The sequence below is a fragment of the Schistocerca americana genome, chromosome X (assembly GCF_021461395.2).
Source record: "Schistocerca americana isolate TAMUIC-IGC-003095 chromosome X, iqSchAmer2.1, whole genome shotgun sequence".
Classification (NCBI taxonomy): Eukaryota; Metazoa; Arthropoda; class Insecta; order Orthoptera; family Acrididae; genus Schistocerca; species Schistocerca americana.
Genome location: NC_060130.1, coordinates 766206205 through 766225409, shown reverse-complemented (window position 1 = coordinate 766225409; position 19205 = coordinate 766206205). Strand labels below are relative to the sequence as shown.

The 19205-nt window shown below is 48.9% G+C and overlaps 1 protein-coding gene across 1 annotated transcript in view; it reads right to left on the bottom strand.

Moving 5' to 3' along the window:
• LOC124555542 (haloacid dehalogenase-like hydrolase domain-containing 5) overlaps positions 1-19205 on the bottom strand; it is a 129578-nt gene that overhangs the window by 4748 nt on the left and 105625 nt on the right. The gene's annotated exons all lie outside the window — the stretch shown is intronic.

Sequence of the window (19205 nt, the reverse complement as noted above, 5' to 3'; positions counted from 1 at the left end):
CGTACTGTCGTGGTGGCACTGTTAAATGTTGTGGCACTGTCACAACACTTTTCCCCCCTTGAAAAAAAAAAAAAAAAAAACACTCACTTCCTTGGAGACACGGACAGTGCGGAGACATCCATGGCCTCTTGTGAGGCCCCAAGAAGATCCCGCGGAGAGACACGAGAGTATGGTCGAAAATGTCCAGGACGGAAGATCGTGCGTGGAACGTGCCTCCTGGACGAGATGATGGGTGAAAACTCCGGAGCAGCATCCATAGGTGTCGTGGACCTGGGGGTGTGCTCCAGCGAGATGGGTCCCGGAGAAGGCGGCGTCGCGACTGGGGCCGGTTCCGGTGTACTTGGAAGCGGTAGCGACGTCGGCTGCATCAACACGTATGGTAGATCGGCAGCAGCGACAGGACTGGCTTCTTGGGCTGTTGGAGGTGAAGGAAGGGGCGGTGGCACCGGCATGGCCACCACTCATGGTCGCATCTGGTCATAATGGCGAACAACCATGCTGTCGTCCGTACGTATTTCACAAAGCCGGCGGCCGCGAAGAGCCTTGACCACCCCTGGAATCCATTTAGGGCAAGACCCATACCCACGTGCCCACACGTCGGCACCCACCAAGTATTTTCCCGCACTAGGGGACACAGCACAAGGCCTGACAGGGTGAAGCAGGTGCTGTAGAGTGCGCGGTTGGCAGCCATGCAAGAGTTCAACAGGGCTGCAATCACTCAGAGGCGTGAAGCGATAAGAACTCAGAAATTGCAGCAGAGCGTCATCTGTGGAAAAATCACTAAGGAATTTTTTCATCTGGCTTTTGAAAGTGCGGACAGGGCGCTCGACCTCCCCATTCGATTGCGGATGGAAGGGCGCTGCTGTAACATGATGACTCCCTTGTCCAGTACAAAAATCATGGAAGGCCTGCGAAGAGAACTGAGGGCCATTGACCGTGACGATCGTGGATGGAAGACCTTCTAGCGCAAAGACTTTGGACAAAGCCAGCGTCGTCGCCGCAGTGGTGGGCGACGGACATCGAACAACAAACGGAAACTTCGAGAAGGCGTCAATCAACAGTAGCCAATAAGTACCGAGGAAGGGGCCGGCAAAGTCAGCGTGCACCCGTTCCCATGGTTGCGCCGGATCAGGCCATGGAGAGGGCATTGTACGAGGTGCAGCCAGTTGTTGAGCACACTGACCACACGCAGCAACCATGTGGGCAATGTCCGAATCAATACCGGGCCAATAAACGTGCCTGCGGGCCAGGGACTTAGTCCGAGAAATACCCCAATGGCCTTCATGCAACAGTTTGAGAACATCTGTGCAAAGAGAGGCTGGCACCATGACCCATGGAGATGCGCCATCCGTGGCCAGAAGAACAACACCATCACGAACAGACAGACGAAGGCGCAAGCCATGGTAGTTGCGAAGGGGATCCAATGCCCGGCCCTTGGTCCTGTCCGGCCAACCCCGTTGAACAAAACCGATCACCTGACGCAGGACCAGGTCCCGCGTAGTAGCCGACGTGACCTGCGAACCTGTAAGTGGAAAACCCTCGACCGCACGATGTTCTTCCTCATCAATGTGGAAACAGAGTAGTTCATCATGATCGAAAACCGGGTCAGGGCCCATCGGCTATCGCAACAATGCGTCAGCGTTGGCGTGCTGGGCCGTGGGGCGATAGCGAATCTCATAGTGAAAACGAGACATAAGGCCCAATGTTGCAGGCGGTGAGCTGCCTTATCCGGAAGCGACGCCGATGGGCTGAACAGAGAGACCAGCGGCTTGTGGTCGGTGATGAGGTGAAACTTAGAACCATACAAAAAAACGCTGAACTTTTTTAGAGCATAAATGATAGCGAGCACCTCCTTTTCGATTTGAGAGTAACGCCATTGCGCATCATTGAGGGTCTTGGAAGCATAGGCAATGGGTCGTTCCGACCCATCCTCATACCGATGGGCGAGAACAGCCCCTAGGCCATACTGTGACGCGTCAGTCGCCAGAACCAAGTGCTGACCCGGACGGAATGTGGCAAGACAAGGCGCCGACTGCAAATGAGCCTTCAGGCGAACAAAAGCCTGCTCACACTCGTCGGACCAACAGAAAGGGACGTTTTTGCGTAACAGCTGATGCAGAGGATGAGCTACCGGCGCCGCGGATGGAATGAATTTGTGATAATAAGCAATCTTGCCTAGAAACGCCTGAAGTTCTTTGACCGTAGACGGCCGGGGTAGAGCGTTAATGGCCGCAACGTGCTGACGTAGAGGACGTATACCCTCACGGGACAAGTGGAAACCAAGATACACAATGGAGGGTTGGAAGAACTGTGACTTGTCCAGATTGCACCTCAACCCAGCTAAATGCAAAACCAGAAACAGTGAACGCAAATTGCGAAGGTGCTCCTCAGTGGAGGCCCCTGTGACAACAATGTCATCCAGATAGTTTATGCAGCCGGGAATGGAAGCTGTGAGCTGTTCCAAAAACAGCTGAAAAATGGCCGGCGCACTAGCGACGCCAAATGGTAACCGCTGGTACTGATACAACCCACAAGGAGTATTGATAACGAGAAATTCCTTGGAAGAAGCATCCAACGGCAACTGATGGTACGCCTCCGATAAGTCAAGTTTGGAAAAGAACTGGCCCCCAGCGAGCTTGGTAAATAACTCCTCAGGACGAGGAAGAGGATAAGTGTCAATGAGGCTCTGAGTGTTGACAGTGGCTTTAAAATCACCACACAATCGCAGACTCTCGTTTGGTTGGCGATGACTACACCTTTGTCTTTGCTTATACACTCTAGGACAAAACACAGTATAGCGATGCCCATTCGCTGGAGGTAACAGGAAGGAGAATCCCTGAAGCTCTTAACCTGTCTATCTCAGCCTTGACAGGTGCACGCAACGCCACCGCAATAGGGCGTGCCCGGAAAAACTTAGGGCGAGCTGTAGGTTTAAGAGTAATGTGCGCTTCAAAATCCTTGGCACGACCCAGACCAGCAGAGAACACAGACGAAAATTCAGAACACAATCCATACGGCTGTTGATACGGAATATCCTCAGATATGAGGTGCACATCATCATCAATGGAGAACCCGAACAACTGGAAAGCATCATAACCGAACAGGTTTTCAGTGCCCGCATGATCCACAACATAAAACGTGAGGGGCCTAACAGACTTGTAGGCAGTGGAAGCAGCAAACTGGCCAATGATAGTAATTTGCTGTTTATTATAAGTTCTCAGATTTCGCGTAACTGGAGACAAGGGAGGGGAGCCCAACTCCAAATACGTGCGAGAACTAATGAGAGTTACTGCAGAGCCAGTGTCCACTTGCATGCGAATGTCTTTATCCAGAACACGAACAGTAACAAACAACTTATTTGTTTGAGAAAGCACACAGTTAACATCCATGTCCAATGCCTCGTCCTCGTCGACAGGAACTTTAGGGGACTGACACACAGAAGCAATGTGGCCTTGTTTCTTACATAAATTACACGTGGCCCAACGTTTTGGACACGCGGCCCTGTCATGCTGTACGAAACAACGTGGACAAGAAGGAAGTGCGGAACGAACCTGCTTCTGTGGTTGCTGTTTTCGCTGCAAGTGTTGCGGCCCAACGCGACGTTGTTTACGCGAGTGAACCGCCACCACATCTTCGTTCTCCTGTGAAACAGGCAAATTGTCCGCGTCGAAAGTTGACTGTACAGCGCCTACATCACACCAGGCGTCTATTTGCGCGCCAGCAGCGTGAGACACTTCAAAGGATTGAGCGATGCTTAGAACTTCCGACAACGACGGGTTTGGCAGTTGTAGGGCACGTTGCCGAACTACTTTATCAGGAGCAAGCCGTAGAGTAGCATCCCTAACCATTGAATCAGCATAAGACTCACGATGAGTGTCCATGACAAACTGACATTTCCTACTCAGACCATGTAGTTCCGCTGCCCAAGCCCGGTAAGATTGATGGGGCTGTTTACGACACCGGTAGAAGGCCACGCAGGTGGCAACAACATGGGTGTTTTTCGGGTAATAGTTAGACAATAAGTCACACATTTCTTGGAAGGACAGAGAGGCAGGTTCCCGCAGAGGGGCTAACTGAGATAGCAGCTGATAGATCCGTGGGGAAATCCAAGATAGAAATAACGACTTACACATAGGAGCGTCGACAACGCCGAAAGCCAAGAAGTGTTGCCGCAAACGCTTCTCATAATCCTCCCAGTCTTTAGCGGCCTCGTTGTAAGGAGGGAATCGAGGCGGAGAAGAGGAAGATTGGTTGGTTTGGGGGGAGTAAAGGGACCAACTGCTATGGTCATCGGTCCCTTTTTCCAAAGACAAAGAACACCCACAGAGAATAAAAACGAGGAACAGAAGAGATCACAGACGATACAGAACAAGAGAAACTGAGACAAGGACAAGACAAAACGAACTAAAACCACACAGAGTGTGACGGTGGTTGGCCGACCATAGAAATAAAAAAGGAAAAGCCAACCACTTAGAAACACATTAAAAAATCAGTTGAAAATCATAGGCGAAAGGCCAGAATCAACACAAAACAATAAAATAAAACAGAAACACTCAGATTAAATGATAAAATCCCCCTGCCCGAATAAAACGTAAAACTAAGTCAGCCATAGTGGAGTCGTCTGTTAAAAGGGCAGGGAGCGTATCAGGCAGCGCAAATGTCTGCCTGACCACAGCTAAAAGGGGGCAGGCCAACAGAATGTGGGCCACTGTCAAAGCTGCCCCACAGCGACACAGAGGAGGGTCCTCCCGGCGCAGTAAATAACTGTGTGTTAGCCGGGAGTGGCCAATGCGGAGCCGACAAAGGACGACGGAGTCCCTGCGGTTGGCTCGCAGGGATGACCGCCACACAGTCGACGTCTCCTTAATGGCACGGAGTTTAGTGGGTGTAATCCGATCGCGCCATTCAGCGTCCCAAAGCGCAAAAACTTTTCGGCGGAGGACTGCCCGCAAATCAGTCTCTGGGAGGCCAACATCCAGAGATGGTTTACACGTGGCCTCTTTCGCCAGGCGGTCAACATGTTCATTGCCTGGGATACCGACATGACCGGGGGTCCACACAAAGACCACAGAGCGGCCGCAACGCGCAAGAGTATGCAGGGACTCATGGATAGCCATCACCAGACGAGAACGAGGAAAACACTGGTCGAGAGCTCGTAAACCGCTCAGGGAATCGCTACAGATCACGAAGGACTCACCTGAGCAGGAGCGGGGCTCGAAAGATGGCGACTAGCTCAGCAGTGTAAACGCTGCAGCCAGCCGCCAAGGACCGTTGTTCGGAACGGTCCCCTAGAGTTAGCGCATACCCAACACGACCAGCAACCATCGAACCGTCGGTGTAAACAATTCCAGAGCCCTGATACGTGGCAAGGATGGAATAAAAGCGGCGGCAGAAGGCCTCTGGAGGGACCGAGTCCTTCGAGCCCTGTGCCAAGTCGAGCCGAAGGCAAGGGCAAGGAACACACCACGGCGGTGTACGCAGAGGCGCCTGGAAAGGCGGAACAGGGAAAAACCCAAGCCCGCAGAGAAGCTCCTTGACGCGTACGGCGATCGGACAACCAACCGGGGCCGACGGTCCGGCAGATGGACGACCGACTGCGGGAACAGGACACGGTAATTTGGATGCCCGGGCAAACTAAAAACATGGGCAGCATAAGCAGCCAGTAATTGTTGGCGTCGTACCCGCAGTGGAGGTACACCTGCCTCCACTAGTACGCTGTCCACAGGGCTGGTGCGGAAAGCACCAGTGGCAAGGCGTATCCCGCTGTGGAGAATTGGGTCCAGCACCCGTAACACAGATGGGGATGCTGAGCCATAAGCCAGGCTCCCATAATCCAGACGGGACTGGATTAACGCCTGGTAGAGCCGCAACAGGGTAGAGCGGACGGCGCCCCAGTGGGTGTGGCTCAAGCATCTCAGAGTGTTTAGATGCCGCCAACACGTCTGTTTAAGCTGCCGGATATGAGGCAGCCAAGTCAACCGGGCATCGAAAACCACCCCCAAAAACCTGTGGGTCTCCACCACAGCAAGGAGTTCGTCGGCAAGATAAAGCCGCGGCTCAGGATGGACTGTTCGGCGCCGGCAGAAATGCATAACGCGGGTCTTGGCTGCCGAAAACTGAAACCCATGCGCTACAGCCCAAGACTGCCCCTTACGGATAGCGCCCCATAGCTGACGTTCAACAGCTGCAATGCCAGTAGAGCTGTAGTAAAGGCAGAAGTCGTCAGCATACAGGGAAGCGGAGACAGAATTTCCCACGGCCGCAGCAAGCCCGTTAATGGCTATTAAAAACAGACAGACACTTAAAACAGAGCCCTGTGGCACACCGTTCTCCTGGACGTGGGAGGAACTATACGAGGCCGCGACTTTCACGCGGAAGGTACGACACGACAGAAAATTGCGGATAAAAATCGGCAGAGGCCCCCGAAGACCCCATCCATGAAGCGTAGAAAGAATGTGATGACGCCATGTCGTATCGTACGCCTTCCGCATGTCGAAAAAGACAGCGACCAGGTGCTGACGGCGGGCAAAAGCAGAACGGATGGCCGACTCCAGGCTCACCAGATTGTCGGTGGCGGAGCGGCCTCTACGGAACCCACCCTGAGACGGAGCCAGAAGGCCCCGAGACTCCAGTACCCAATGCAAGCGCCGGCTCACCATCCGTTCAAGCAACTTGCAAAGAACGTTGGTGAGGCTAATGGGACGGTAGCTGTCCACCTCCAGAGGGGTCTTTCCAGGTTTCAAAACGGGGATGACAATGCCTTCCCGCCATTGCGACGGAAACTCCCCCTCGACCCAAAGACGGTTGTAAAGATCGAGAAGGCGCCGCTGGCAGTCCACTGAAAGGTGTTTCAGCATCTGACAGTGGATGCCATCTGGCCCAGGAGCGGTATCAGGGCAAGCAGCTAGGGCACTGCGAAATTCCCACTCACTGAATGGAGCATTGTAAGATTCCGGGTGGTTGGTGCGAAACGAAAGGCTCCGACGTTCCAGCCGCTCTTTAATGGAGCGGAAGGCCTGGGGGTAATTTGCAGAAGCGGAACTCATAGCAAAATGCTCTGCTAAGCGATTTGCAATGACGTCGGAGTCAGTACACACGGCTCCATTCGATGAGAGCGCAGGGACGCTGGCAGGGGTCCGATAGCCGTAGACGCGTCGAATCTTGGCCCAGACCTGTGAGGGAGTGACATGGAGGCCAATGGTGGACACATACCGCTCCCAGCACTCCTCCTTGCCTTGGCGGATAAGGAGGCGGGCCCGCGCACGCAGCCGTTTGAAGGCGATAAGGTACGCTAAGGAGGGATGTCGCTTGTGACGCTGGAGCGCCCGCCGGCGATCTTTAATCGCTTCAGCGATCTCAGGCGACCACCAAGGCACAGCCTTCCGCCGAGGAGACCCAGAAGAACGGGGAATGGCAGATTCGGCGGCAGTAACGATGCCGGTGGTGACCGATTGAACCACCGCATCAATGTCATCAGTAGAGAGAGGCTCAAAAGCGGCAGTGGAGGAGTACAAATCCCAGTCAGCCTTATTCATAGCCCATCTGCTAGGGCGCCCAGAAGAGTGACGCTGTGGTAGTGACAAAAAGAGCGGAAAGTGGTCACTACCACACAGGTCGTCATGCACACTCCATTGGACAGATGGTAAGAGGCTATGGCTACAGATGGAAAGGTCAATGGCAGAGTAGGTGCCATGCGCCACACTGAAGTGTGTGAAGGCACCATCATTTAACAGCGAGAGATCGAGCTGCGACAATAAATGCTCAACGATGGCGCCCCGACCTGTGGCCACTGACCCACCCCACAGAGGGTTATGGGCGTTGAAGTCGCCCAATAGCAAGAAAGGTGGCGGCAATTGGGCGACCAGTGCAGCCAGGACAGGCTGCGAGACATCACCATCCGGTGGAATGTAAAGACTACAGACGGTAACAGCCTGTGGCGTCCACACGCGTACAGCGACAGCCTCTAAAGGCGTCTGGAGAGGGACAGACTCGCTGTGCAGAGTGTGAAGGACATATATGCAGACGCCACCAGACACCCTTTCATAAGCTGCTCGGTTCTTATAATAACCCCGATAGCCACGGAGGGCGGGGGTTCGCATCGCTGGAAACCAAGTTTCCTGGAGAGCAATGCAGAAGAAAGGGCGAAGGCTGAGAAGTTGGCGGAGCTCAGCTAAATGGTGAAAGAAACCCCTGCAGTTCCACTGGAGGATGGTAGTGTCCATGGCGGACAAAGGCGTGACGGGACTGGGAAGGCAGATTACGCCGCTGGGTCACCTGCTGCCTCCGATTGAGCACCCGTGCTAGCGCTATCCATGGCGTCTGAGGGACCGGCGAGTTCGAGGTCCTCAGCGGACGCCAGGATCTCCACCTCGTCCTCAGACGCAGATCTGGAAGGTGGCGGTGGGGTGGCTGCCACCGCGAGTTCCTTGGGCTTAGAGCTCTTCTTCTTTCATTTCTCACGCTGCTCCTTGGGTTTAACTGGCTGGGAGGGCTTCACCGATTCAGTCTCTGGGACTGAGGAGGATCGTGAAGCCCGTCGACCAGCTGATTGCGGGCACTTACGCCACTGTCGGTCGTCAGCCTTCCCACTGGTGGAAACCTGGGAAGGGAGGGACCCGAGGGACCCCTTGCGAGCGTGAGAAGCCGAAGAAGTTGGACACTTCTCCGGCTTAGAAGCAGGGACGGACGTCCCTGATGGGGGGGATGGTGTTGCCCCTGAGGTAGGTGGCGCAGGAGCAACCCGGTGGGTAGAGCCCCCCACAGGCAAGGGGGCAGGAGGAGTCTCACTGCTTATCGAGCTGGCTGGAAGTCTTGAAACTGATGGGGCTAGCACAGGTGTTGTAGCAGCTGCATAAGAAGATGTCATTCTCACAGGATGGAGTCTGTCATATTTCCTCTTGGCCTCAGTATAGGTCAGCCGGTCCAGGGTCTTATATTCCATGATTTTGCGCTCTTTCTGAAAGACTTTGCAGTCTGGTGAGCAAGGTGAATGGTGCTCCCCGCAGTTGACGCAGATGGGAGGCGGGGCACATGGAGTATCGGGATGAGATGGGCGTCCGCAATCTCGACATGTGAGGCTGGAAGTGCAGCGGGAAGACATATGGCCGAACTTCCAGCACTTGAAGCACCGCATCGGGGGAGGGATATAGGGTTTGACGTCACATCGGTAGACCATCACCTTGACCTTTTCCGGTAACGTATCACCCTCGAAGGCCAAGATGAAGGCACCGGTAGCAACCTGATTGTCCCTCGGACCCCGATGAACGCGCCGGACGAAATGAACACCTCTACGTTCTAAGTTGGCGCGCAGCTCGTCATCAGACTGCAAAAGGAGGTCCCTATGGAAAATAACACCCTGGACCATATTTAAACTCTTATGTGGTGTAATAGTAACGTTAACATCCCCCAACTTGTCACAAGCAAGCAACCTGCGTGACTGGGCGGAGGATGCCGTTTGTATCAGTACTGACCCAGAGCGCATTTTAGACAAGCCCTCCACCTCCCCAAACTTGTCCTCTAAATGCTCGACGAAGAACTGAGGCTTTGTGGAGAGAAAAGACTCCCCATCAGCTCTCGTACAAACTAAGAATCGGGGCGAATAACTGTTACCTCCATCCTGAGACTTACGCTCTTCCCACGGCGTGGCCAGGGAGGGGAACGTTTTCGGATCGTACTTCTGAGCATTAAATTGAGCCCGAGAACGCTTAGAGACTGCTGGTGGCTGGCCGCCAGCGAGAGATGATGTACCACGCTTCATTGCGGGTCATCCGCCCTGATGCCACCTACTCCGACCAAGGGCCCTCCCCACGGGCGCCACCCAGCCACAGCAAAGGCCACCTGGCAGGATGGCCGTTGCTGGGAGTCCCGATACCCCAGGAGGATAGGCATCTACTCCTTGGCATACGTGGGGAGTTAACGGCGCAGGCATCAGTAGAGCGATCCCTGTGTTGTCAGGGGGCTACAACCAAGAGGGTACATGGCGGCCCCACCACAACGGGCTGGCTACCGAGCTGGATCTTAGGTGCAAAAATGTCCAAGGTCAACGTCGCAGTGAAAAGAAACACTGCAGAGGGCAGCGTGGTAATCGCACCCAGGGACGTATCCTCGCCCAAGAGATCGAAAACGAGCGGAACACCATTGCAACAACGAGAAATCCGGCTAAAGGTCTAATTGCACGACGGATACAGTGCACCATGTAAGGCGCCCTTCCCCAATTGGCTCGCTCTTCGGATAAATTTAGAAAGATGGAGGTCAAACCCGAGAGGGGACCATCACATAAGGCCGAAACATGTGAGACTCCTTTTAGTCACCTCTTACGACAGGCAGGAATACCGCGGGCCTATTCTAACCCCCGAACCCGCAGGGGGCAGAAGAGGAAGACAGACGATGAGTAAGTGACGTTGACAACGACTGAATAGCAGCTGTCAGCTGTGTTTATTGTTCAATGAGCGCTTGCATAAGCTGTTCCATGTCTGCCCCGTCACGAACACACAAATCCACAACGCAGTGAAAATATCCGACCTCGTCGCCAAAAAGTGTTATAACCTTTAATCACCAATAATTGCGTGGATATTCAAACACACTCACTTAGAAACAATAGCTGGTTACATGATAACAACTCAGTATCTCTTATTCGACTGCCGTGCCGTGACATGCGGCTGGCACCGTTCGTAGCTAGGTGGCGCTCCCGTGCTCAGCCGAGTTGCGGAGTGCCTCTATCGCCGTTTGCGCATACTGTCGTGGCGGCACTGTTAAATGTCGTGGCACTGTCACAACAGTACCATTTCTTGAATATTTTATTTTTAAGTTTACAATACTCTCAGCTCCAGACTATGTGTATCCTAGAGCTATTAACAAATTGTCAGTGATAAACACTATATATGTTGCAAGAGACTGGGATATGTCCATAGTGGCAACATGTGAAGCATCTCATTGGATAGGTGATGTAAGGTCACATTTCAAGAACAAAAATATAACCTGTGTGTGTTCTGACAAAACAGATGAAGTACAGGACACTATAAATGTGGCAGGTTTTTTGCAGCTTGTTACTACCCCATGCACGATATTACTGACTGGAGCATCTCTAGACACATCTTCAGCCTGGAATCTCACTGTATGGACCAGAATTGTCTTCTGTGAAGAGACCCACTTCAAACTGAGCCCCGATGATCAGCAGAGACATGTCTGGAGCAGCCCAAGAGAGAGGTGGAGTAACAACCTGACTGTCGCCGACCAAGAATGATGGCCTGGGGTGCCACTTCTTTTGATAGCAGGGCCCCTCTGGTTGTCATCCTTACAGTACAGCAGTACAATGGTGATATTCTATGCCCCATCTTGTTGCCCCTCATAGCAAGTCATCCTAGGCTTACATTTCAGCAAGCTACTGCCCACTTGAACACAGTGACAGTTTCTACTGCTTTTCTTCATGCTTGCCAAAGGCTACTTTGAGAATATTTGGAGCATTATGCCCACATCCTCCAACCAGCTCAGGATTTTGAAGATCTAATGAATCAATTGGGCAGAATTTGGCACGATATCCCTCTCAGGATGACATCCAACAACTCTATCAATCAATGGGAAGCTGAATAACTGCTTGCATTAGGGCCACAAGTGAACCATCCCATTATTAACTTGCTCAATTTGTGAAGCACTTACTCTTGAATAAAGTCATCCAATGTTTCTGAAACTATAACCATTTGTTTGTCTGTAAATGTACATCACATCTACCAATTTCTGTCCAATTCAGATAAGTCCTTCATGTTGTACTGTGTTTTGTCCTAGAGTGTATAAGCAAAGACAAAGGTGTAGTCATCATTGATGGATGACACATACTATGGAAGACGTGAAGTGACTGATATGCTTCATTAGCTGAATCTGAAATTTTTAACTTTAACTGGGATGTCACCAACTAACTTTGAAAATCTAACACATGTGAGAGAGACATTTGTTTCAAAGAAAGATGCAAATTTTAGAAAAGCAATTCCTGAGAAGCAAATACTTGTATTACAATTCAGTTCAGTTCAGCAATGGGGAATTCCTTTTGAAGCTTTTCTTTTATTCAGTATTACGCAATTGGTTAGATAAGAAATCTACTCACCAAGCGGTGGCAGGAGAAAACACATATAAAAAGGTTTTACTTATGCAGCCAGTGGCTCCTTCTTCTGGCAGAAGCGTCGAATGGGAAGGAAGAAGGATCATGGGAAAAGAACTGGAGAGGTTTAGGACAATGGTTAGAGTTCAGAAAAGTCACCCCAGGTAAGGGGAGACTTACCAGACGGGATGTCTCATCCTGTCTGGTACGTCTCCCCTGACCCAGGGTTCTGGGTGACTTTTCTGAACCCTAAACCTTGATCTAAACCTCTTGTATAAATTCAATTCTGTCTCAAAGATAACCATATATAATGTTTCCTTTTGTAAGTCTTGGCAGCTGCTGTTAAACACAGCAACAATTTCTTGGTTCTGTTTCAACTTGGCATTTTGTATTGTGCACTTCACACATTACAGAGGTATTCCTCAGTCTTATATAGTGTAATAAGTTTAAAACTCTGTTGTCTTACCCATTTCATTATTGCGCAACACAATCACTGTACTCGGATACATGAAGTTTATGGAATAGAAACACTGGTGCCATACAGTGGCATTTAGTGGTAGCATGCCAGAAATCCTGTGTCCTTTGATCTGCACCAACACAGCAATGGATAGCTGTTTTTATGTTTGAAAAATGTTGCAAACATAGATGTCCAAGCAGTAGCTACAAACAATGTTGTCAACACTGTTCGAAAACACGTTTCAAGCTGAGGGTAAATGCAGATGAGAGAATCTCAAAACTTGTCATCCTTTGCTATCATGCTCTTTTCACACACACACACTCTTAATTCTATTCATGCCCTCATCCATACTGAAAATAGCTATGATACTAACACTTCGTACAGACTGGACAACAATATTAGACTGAACACATTCAGTGAGTTATAAGGACATTGTTTCCCAACATAACTTGTGATAAATGAACACACATCACCATACCCCGGCATTCATGAAGTTCACTCTCTGGCATTGCCATCCACAGCCACCTTCCTTAATTTTGATAACACTAATTTGGGAGCCATGAGGTAACATGCCAGATTATACCATGCCATTTGTATTTAGAGAGATCTGATTATTTATACAAACAGTACTCACTGTCACATAACTTATGGCTTTATGATGGATTCATTTACCACAATGGGAATGCCCTCAGTTGAAAATCAAACAACTGCTGCAGTTTATTTATTTTGAACAACCACTCTTCCTGCTTTGTTTAGAAGCAGATTTCCTGGCCACATTTGCTTTTTCCATACCATAAAACTCTTGCCCACACAACAATCAAACATTCATTACTATTACAAGTTGCAATACATAATAAACATACTACTCCAGTGAGGTTGTGGCTCTGGATAAGTTCAAAAGTAAGGTCACCTTGTCCATAATCTTTCTGAATAACTTATATTCTATTTCCATATTTTATCTGTGTCATGCTTACCCATTTGTTTGTCTAACAGTTCTCAGATATGCAATTACCACATTTGGAAAAAATAGCTAATGTATACTTGAACAACTATCAATTTAAGACCCAGCATGGGCGTGACCTATACCATTATAGGTAAAAAGGAATGAAAACTCCCATACTCTAAGCCATTCTAACAATTTTCACACAATTTATGTAGTTTTCTGAACATCGACACCAAGGAATCATAGCACAAAAAGTAATGGGCCTAGAAAAATATCTGCACTGGCACTTACAAGTAATCTTTTGCTAGGCAAGTGCTGCAGCATTGCCTAAGCACACACCACCTACTGCTGTTGTAGATGAGAAGTGGTAGTTCTCCAAATTATGAAAAGCACTATTTATCAGCTTTCATGCCAGCAGCTCTGTTTATGAACAGTTCATGTGCTGAGAAGAGGAAAACTTATTCAATGTTGACAAATGGCATGTGCCTACCTGATATGGAAACTCTAGGGCACCTCCTAGTAGTGATATGAGGGTTGTATGTTAACTAATTGGTGCCTGTGTCAACATGTCAGTTATACACATATTGCTCCTACCAAAATGAACCAGAGGCTACTGATGTGTGTATAAATTAACAGCTCAGAAAATCTTCTAGTGTCTGGGGCTCCAAAGGAAATTGATAGGCTTAATATTTATAATAGGTAAGTCAGGATATAAAAATGCAAATAAAGGGATGATGTGCAGTAGCAAGTGGTAGTGCACTTTGTCACACAATAGCCAACAGTACCATTGTGCTGCATCTCTCTGTTGCCTACACTTTGGGGGGGGGGGGGGGGGGGGGGGGGGGTTGAATATTTGGCAATGGTTTTTGTGTTAGTGGATAAACTGTGTGGCTATTTGGCCCCTTTAATGTTCATTATTGGGGACACAGGAAAATACTGCACCAACATCTAAGAGTGACAGTGTTCTATTTATACCAATTTTATGAGAGAGAATCAGAAGCAGAAACAGAGTTTGCACATAGCAAACAGTGCCAGTTGCCAGGGTACAGAAAATCGGGAGCACATGGGATGGGACAGAGGCAGAGAGGAAATTTGGGAACTCAAAGTATTTTCTTATTGAAATATGCATTATGCAATCACTTTCTTATGGGCACACTTCTCTAAAAAATAATAAATATAGATTGCAATATTAAAATTGGATCCCACTGTGTGGCAAAAGCTTGTCTTCTCTTGTGAGCCTTATTTCCTACTTCACGAGAAGCATAGTGTTATGTCAACAAGAAACAAATGAAAAAGAAATATCCTACAACCACAATTGGAAAAACAAATTGATAGTTCCAGTTTTAATGTCTTAAGAGTATTTTTTGCAGTTGCTTGACTACTCATTCCAAGTAATATGCGCCACATGATTTAACTGTGGGTGAAGTCTTGCTACTTGTAAATCAGCACCTTGCCTGTCTGGGGTGTTAGGGACCTTGTACTAAGACACCATGTCACACATGATAAATCGCCTGCATCACTTGGCTGTACAAGATTTCTAATTTATTCTACTGGCTGCCTAATTCCCCAAATTAAAACCAAACTGCCAAATTGCAAGGACAGCTCAGTCATCATGGCTCCATATCTACATCTACATCTACATTTATACTCCGCAAGCCACCCAACGGTGTGTGGCGGCGGGCTACTGTCATTACCTCCATTTTCTGTTCCAGTCGCGTATGGTTCGCGGGAAGAACAACTGCCGGAAAGCCTCTGTGCGCACTCGAATCTCTCCAATTTTACATTCGTGATCTCCTCGGGAGGTATAAGTAGGGGGAAGCAATATATTCGATACCTCATCCAGAAATGCACCCTCTCAAAACCTGGACAGCAAGCTACACCATGATGCAGAGCGCCTCTCTTGCAGAGTCTGCCACTTGAGTTTGCTAAACATCTCCGTAACGCTATCATGCTTACCAAATAACCCTGTGACGAAACGCGCCGCTCTTCTTTGGATCTCCTCGATCTCCTCTATCAACCCAACCTGGTACAGATCCCACACTGATGAGCAATACCCAAGTATAGGTCGAACGAGTGTTTTGTAAGCCACCTCCTTAGTTGATGGACTACATTATCTAAGGACTCTCCCAATGAATCTCAACCTGGTACCCACCTTACCAATAATTAATTTTATATGATCATTCCACTTCAAATCGATCCGTACGCATACTTCCAGATATTTTACAGAAGTAACTGCTACCAGTGTTTGTTCCGCTATCATATAATCATGTAATAAAGGATCCTTCTTTCCATGTATTCACAGTACATTACATTTGTCTATGTTAAGGGTCAGTTGCCACTCCCTGCATCAAGTGCCTATCCACTGCAGATCTTCCTGCATTTCGCTACAATTTTCTAATGCTGCAACTTCTCTGTATACTGCAGCATCATCCGTGAAAAGCCGCATGGAACTTCCGACACTATCTACTAGGTCATTTATATATATACTGTGAAAAGCAATGGTCCCATAACACTCCCCTGTGGCACGCCAGAGGTTACTTTAATGTCTGTAGACGTCTCTCCATTGAGAACAACATGCTGTGTTCTGTTTGCTTAAAACTCTTCAATCCAGCCACACAGCTGGTCTGATATTCCGTAGGCTCTTACTTTGTTTATCAGGCGACAGTGCGGAACTGTATTGAACGCCTTCCAAAAGTCAAGGAAAACAGCATCTACCTGGGAGCCTGTATCTAATATTTTCAGGGTCTCATGAACAAATAAAGTGAGTTGGGTCTCACACGATCGCTGTTTCCGGAATCCATGTCGATTCCTACAGAGTAGATTCTGGGTTTACAGAAATGACATGATACAAGAGCAAATAACCATGTTCTAAAATTCTACAACAGATCGATGTCAGAGATATAGGCCTATAGTTTTGCGCATCTGCTCAATGACCCTTCTTGAAAACTGGAACTACCTGTGCTCTTTTCCAATCATTTGGAACCTTCCATTCCTCTAGAGACTTGCCGTACATGGCTGTTCAAGGGGGGCAAGTTCTTTTGCGTACTCTGTGTAGGGTCGAATTGGTATCCTGTCAGGTCCAGTGGACTTTCCTCTGTTGAGTGATTTCAGTTGCTTTTCTATTCCTTGGACCCTTATTTCGATGTCAGCCATTTTTTCGTTTGTGTGAGGATTTAGAGAAGGATCTGCAGTGCAGTCTTCCTCTGTGAAACAGCTTTGGAAAAAGGTGTTTAGTATTTCAGCTTTATGCGTGTCATCCTCTGTTTCAGTGCCATTATTATCCCAGAGTGTCTGGATATGCTGTTTCGATCCACTTACTGATTTAACGTAAGATCAGAACTTCCTAGGATTTTCTGTCAAGCCGGGTACATAGTATTTTACTTTCAAATTCACTGAACGCTTCACGCATAGCCCTCCTTACGCTAACTTTGACATCGTTTAGCTTACATTTGTCTGAGAGGTTTTGGCTGCGTTTAAATTTGCAGTGAAGCTCTCTTTGCTTTCACAATAGTTTCCTAACTTTGTTGTTGAATCACGATAGGTTTTTCCCGTCCCTCACAGTTTTACTCAGCACGTACCTGTCTAAAATGCATTTTGCGATTGCCTTGAACTTTTTCCATAAACACTCAACATTGTCAGTGTCAGAACAGAAATTTTCATTTTGATCTGTTAGGTAGTCTGAAATCTGCCTCCTATTACTCTTGCTAAACAGATAAACCTTCCTCCCTTTTTTTACATTCCTATTAACTTCCATATTCAGGGATGCTGCAATGGCCTTATGATCACAGATTCCCTGTTCTGCACTTACAGATTCGAAAAGTTTGGGTCTGTTTGTTATCAGTAGGTCCAAGATGTTATCTCCACGAGTCAGCTCTCTGTTTAATTGCTTGAGGTAATTTTCGGATAGTGCACTGAGTATAATGTCACTCTATGCTCTGTCCCTACCACCCGCCCTAAACATCTGAGTGTCCCAGACTGTATCTGGTAAATTGAAATCTCCACCTAAGACTATAACATGTTGAGGAAATTTATATGAAATGTATTCCAAATTTTCTCTCAGTCGTTCTGCCACTAATGCTACTAAGTCGGGAGGTCGGTGAAAGGAGCCAATTATTAACCTAGCTCGGTTGTTGAGTATAACCTTCACCCATAATAATTCACAGGAACTACCCACTTCTATTTCACTACAGGATAAACTACTACTAACAGCGACAAACATGCCACCACCAGTTGCATGCAATCTATCCTTTCTAAACACCGTCTGTGCCTTTGTAAAATTTTCGGCAAAATTTATCTCTGGCTTCAGCCAGCTTTCCGTACCTATAACAATTTCAGCTTCGGTGCTTTATATCAGTGCTTGAAGTTCCCGTACTTTACCAACGCAGTTTCGACAGTTTACAATTACAATACCGATTGCTGCTTGGTCCCTGCATGCCCGGACTTTGTCCCGCACCCTCTGAGGCTGTTGCCCTTTCTGTACTTGCCCGAGGCCATCTAACCTAAAAAAAAAAAAAAAAAAAAAAAAAAAAAGCCCAGTGCACACCACACAATCCCTGCTACCCGTGTAGCAGCCTGCTGTGTGTAGTGGACTCCTGACCTATCCAGCGGAACCCGAAACCCCATCACCCTGTAGCACAAGTCGCGGAATCTGCAGCCCCCCACACAGACACAGAACCGTCTCAGCCTCTGATTCAGACACTCCACTCGGCTCTGTACAAAAGGTCCGCAGTCAGTCCTATCGACGATGCTGCAGATGGTGAGCTCTGCATTTATCCCGTTAGCGAGACTGGCAGTCTTCACCAAATCAGATAGCCGCCGGAAGCCAGAGAGGATTTCCTCCGATCCATAGCGACACACATCATTGGTGCCGACATGAGCGACCACCTGCAGATGGGTGCACCCTGTACCCTTCATGGTACCTGGACGGACCCTTTCCACATATGGAATGACTCCCCCCGGTATGCACATGGAGTGCACATTGGTTTTCTTCCCCTCCCTTGCAGCCATATCCGTAAGGGGCCCAATTACACGCCTGGTGTTGGAGCTCCCAACTACCAGCTAAGCCCACCCTCTGCGGCTGCCCGGATCTTGCAGACTGAGGGGCAACCTCTGGAACAGGACAAGCAGGCATGTCCGGCCGAAGATCAGTATCAGCTGGAGACAGAGCCTGAAACCGGTTTGTCAGACAAACTGGAGAGGCCTTCCGTTCAGACCTCCAGGATGTCTTTCGCCCCTGCCACACCTCGAGACAACCTCCCACTCTACCATGGGTGAGGGGTCAGCCTCAATGTGGACAGTATCCCGGGCAGCCACAGCCGTAGTCCAATCGTGGGATGCGTTGGACGAGCTGGCTGTCCCCATCAAACTCCCATCCAGACCCCCACAGTGATGCCCATTGGCATGCCTCAAGCTGTGTGACCGAAGCCAACACTACCTGAAGCTTGGAGCAAAGAAATGCCAACTCAGCTCGCGTCCGAACACAGCAGTCGCAGTCCCTATCCATACTACATACCGTTGTGCAAAGAAAGTCTGAACTAACCTACAGAGAGCACAACAATTCGGCCCAAAATTTAAACAGTTATTAAAATACAAGACTGCCTAGTAAATGCAGTAATGCTGCTACTTGCGCACTGCTGGCACAATGCTCGGCGGCAGAAGGCTAACTGTATTGTAACATATGGATGTAACAGCTTACGTACAAATTGCGGTATTGT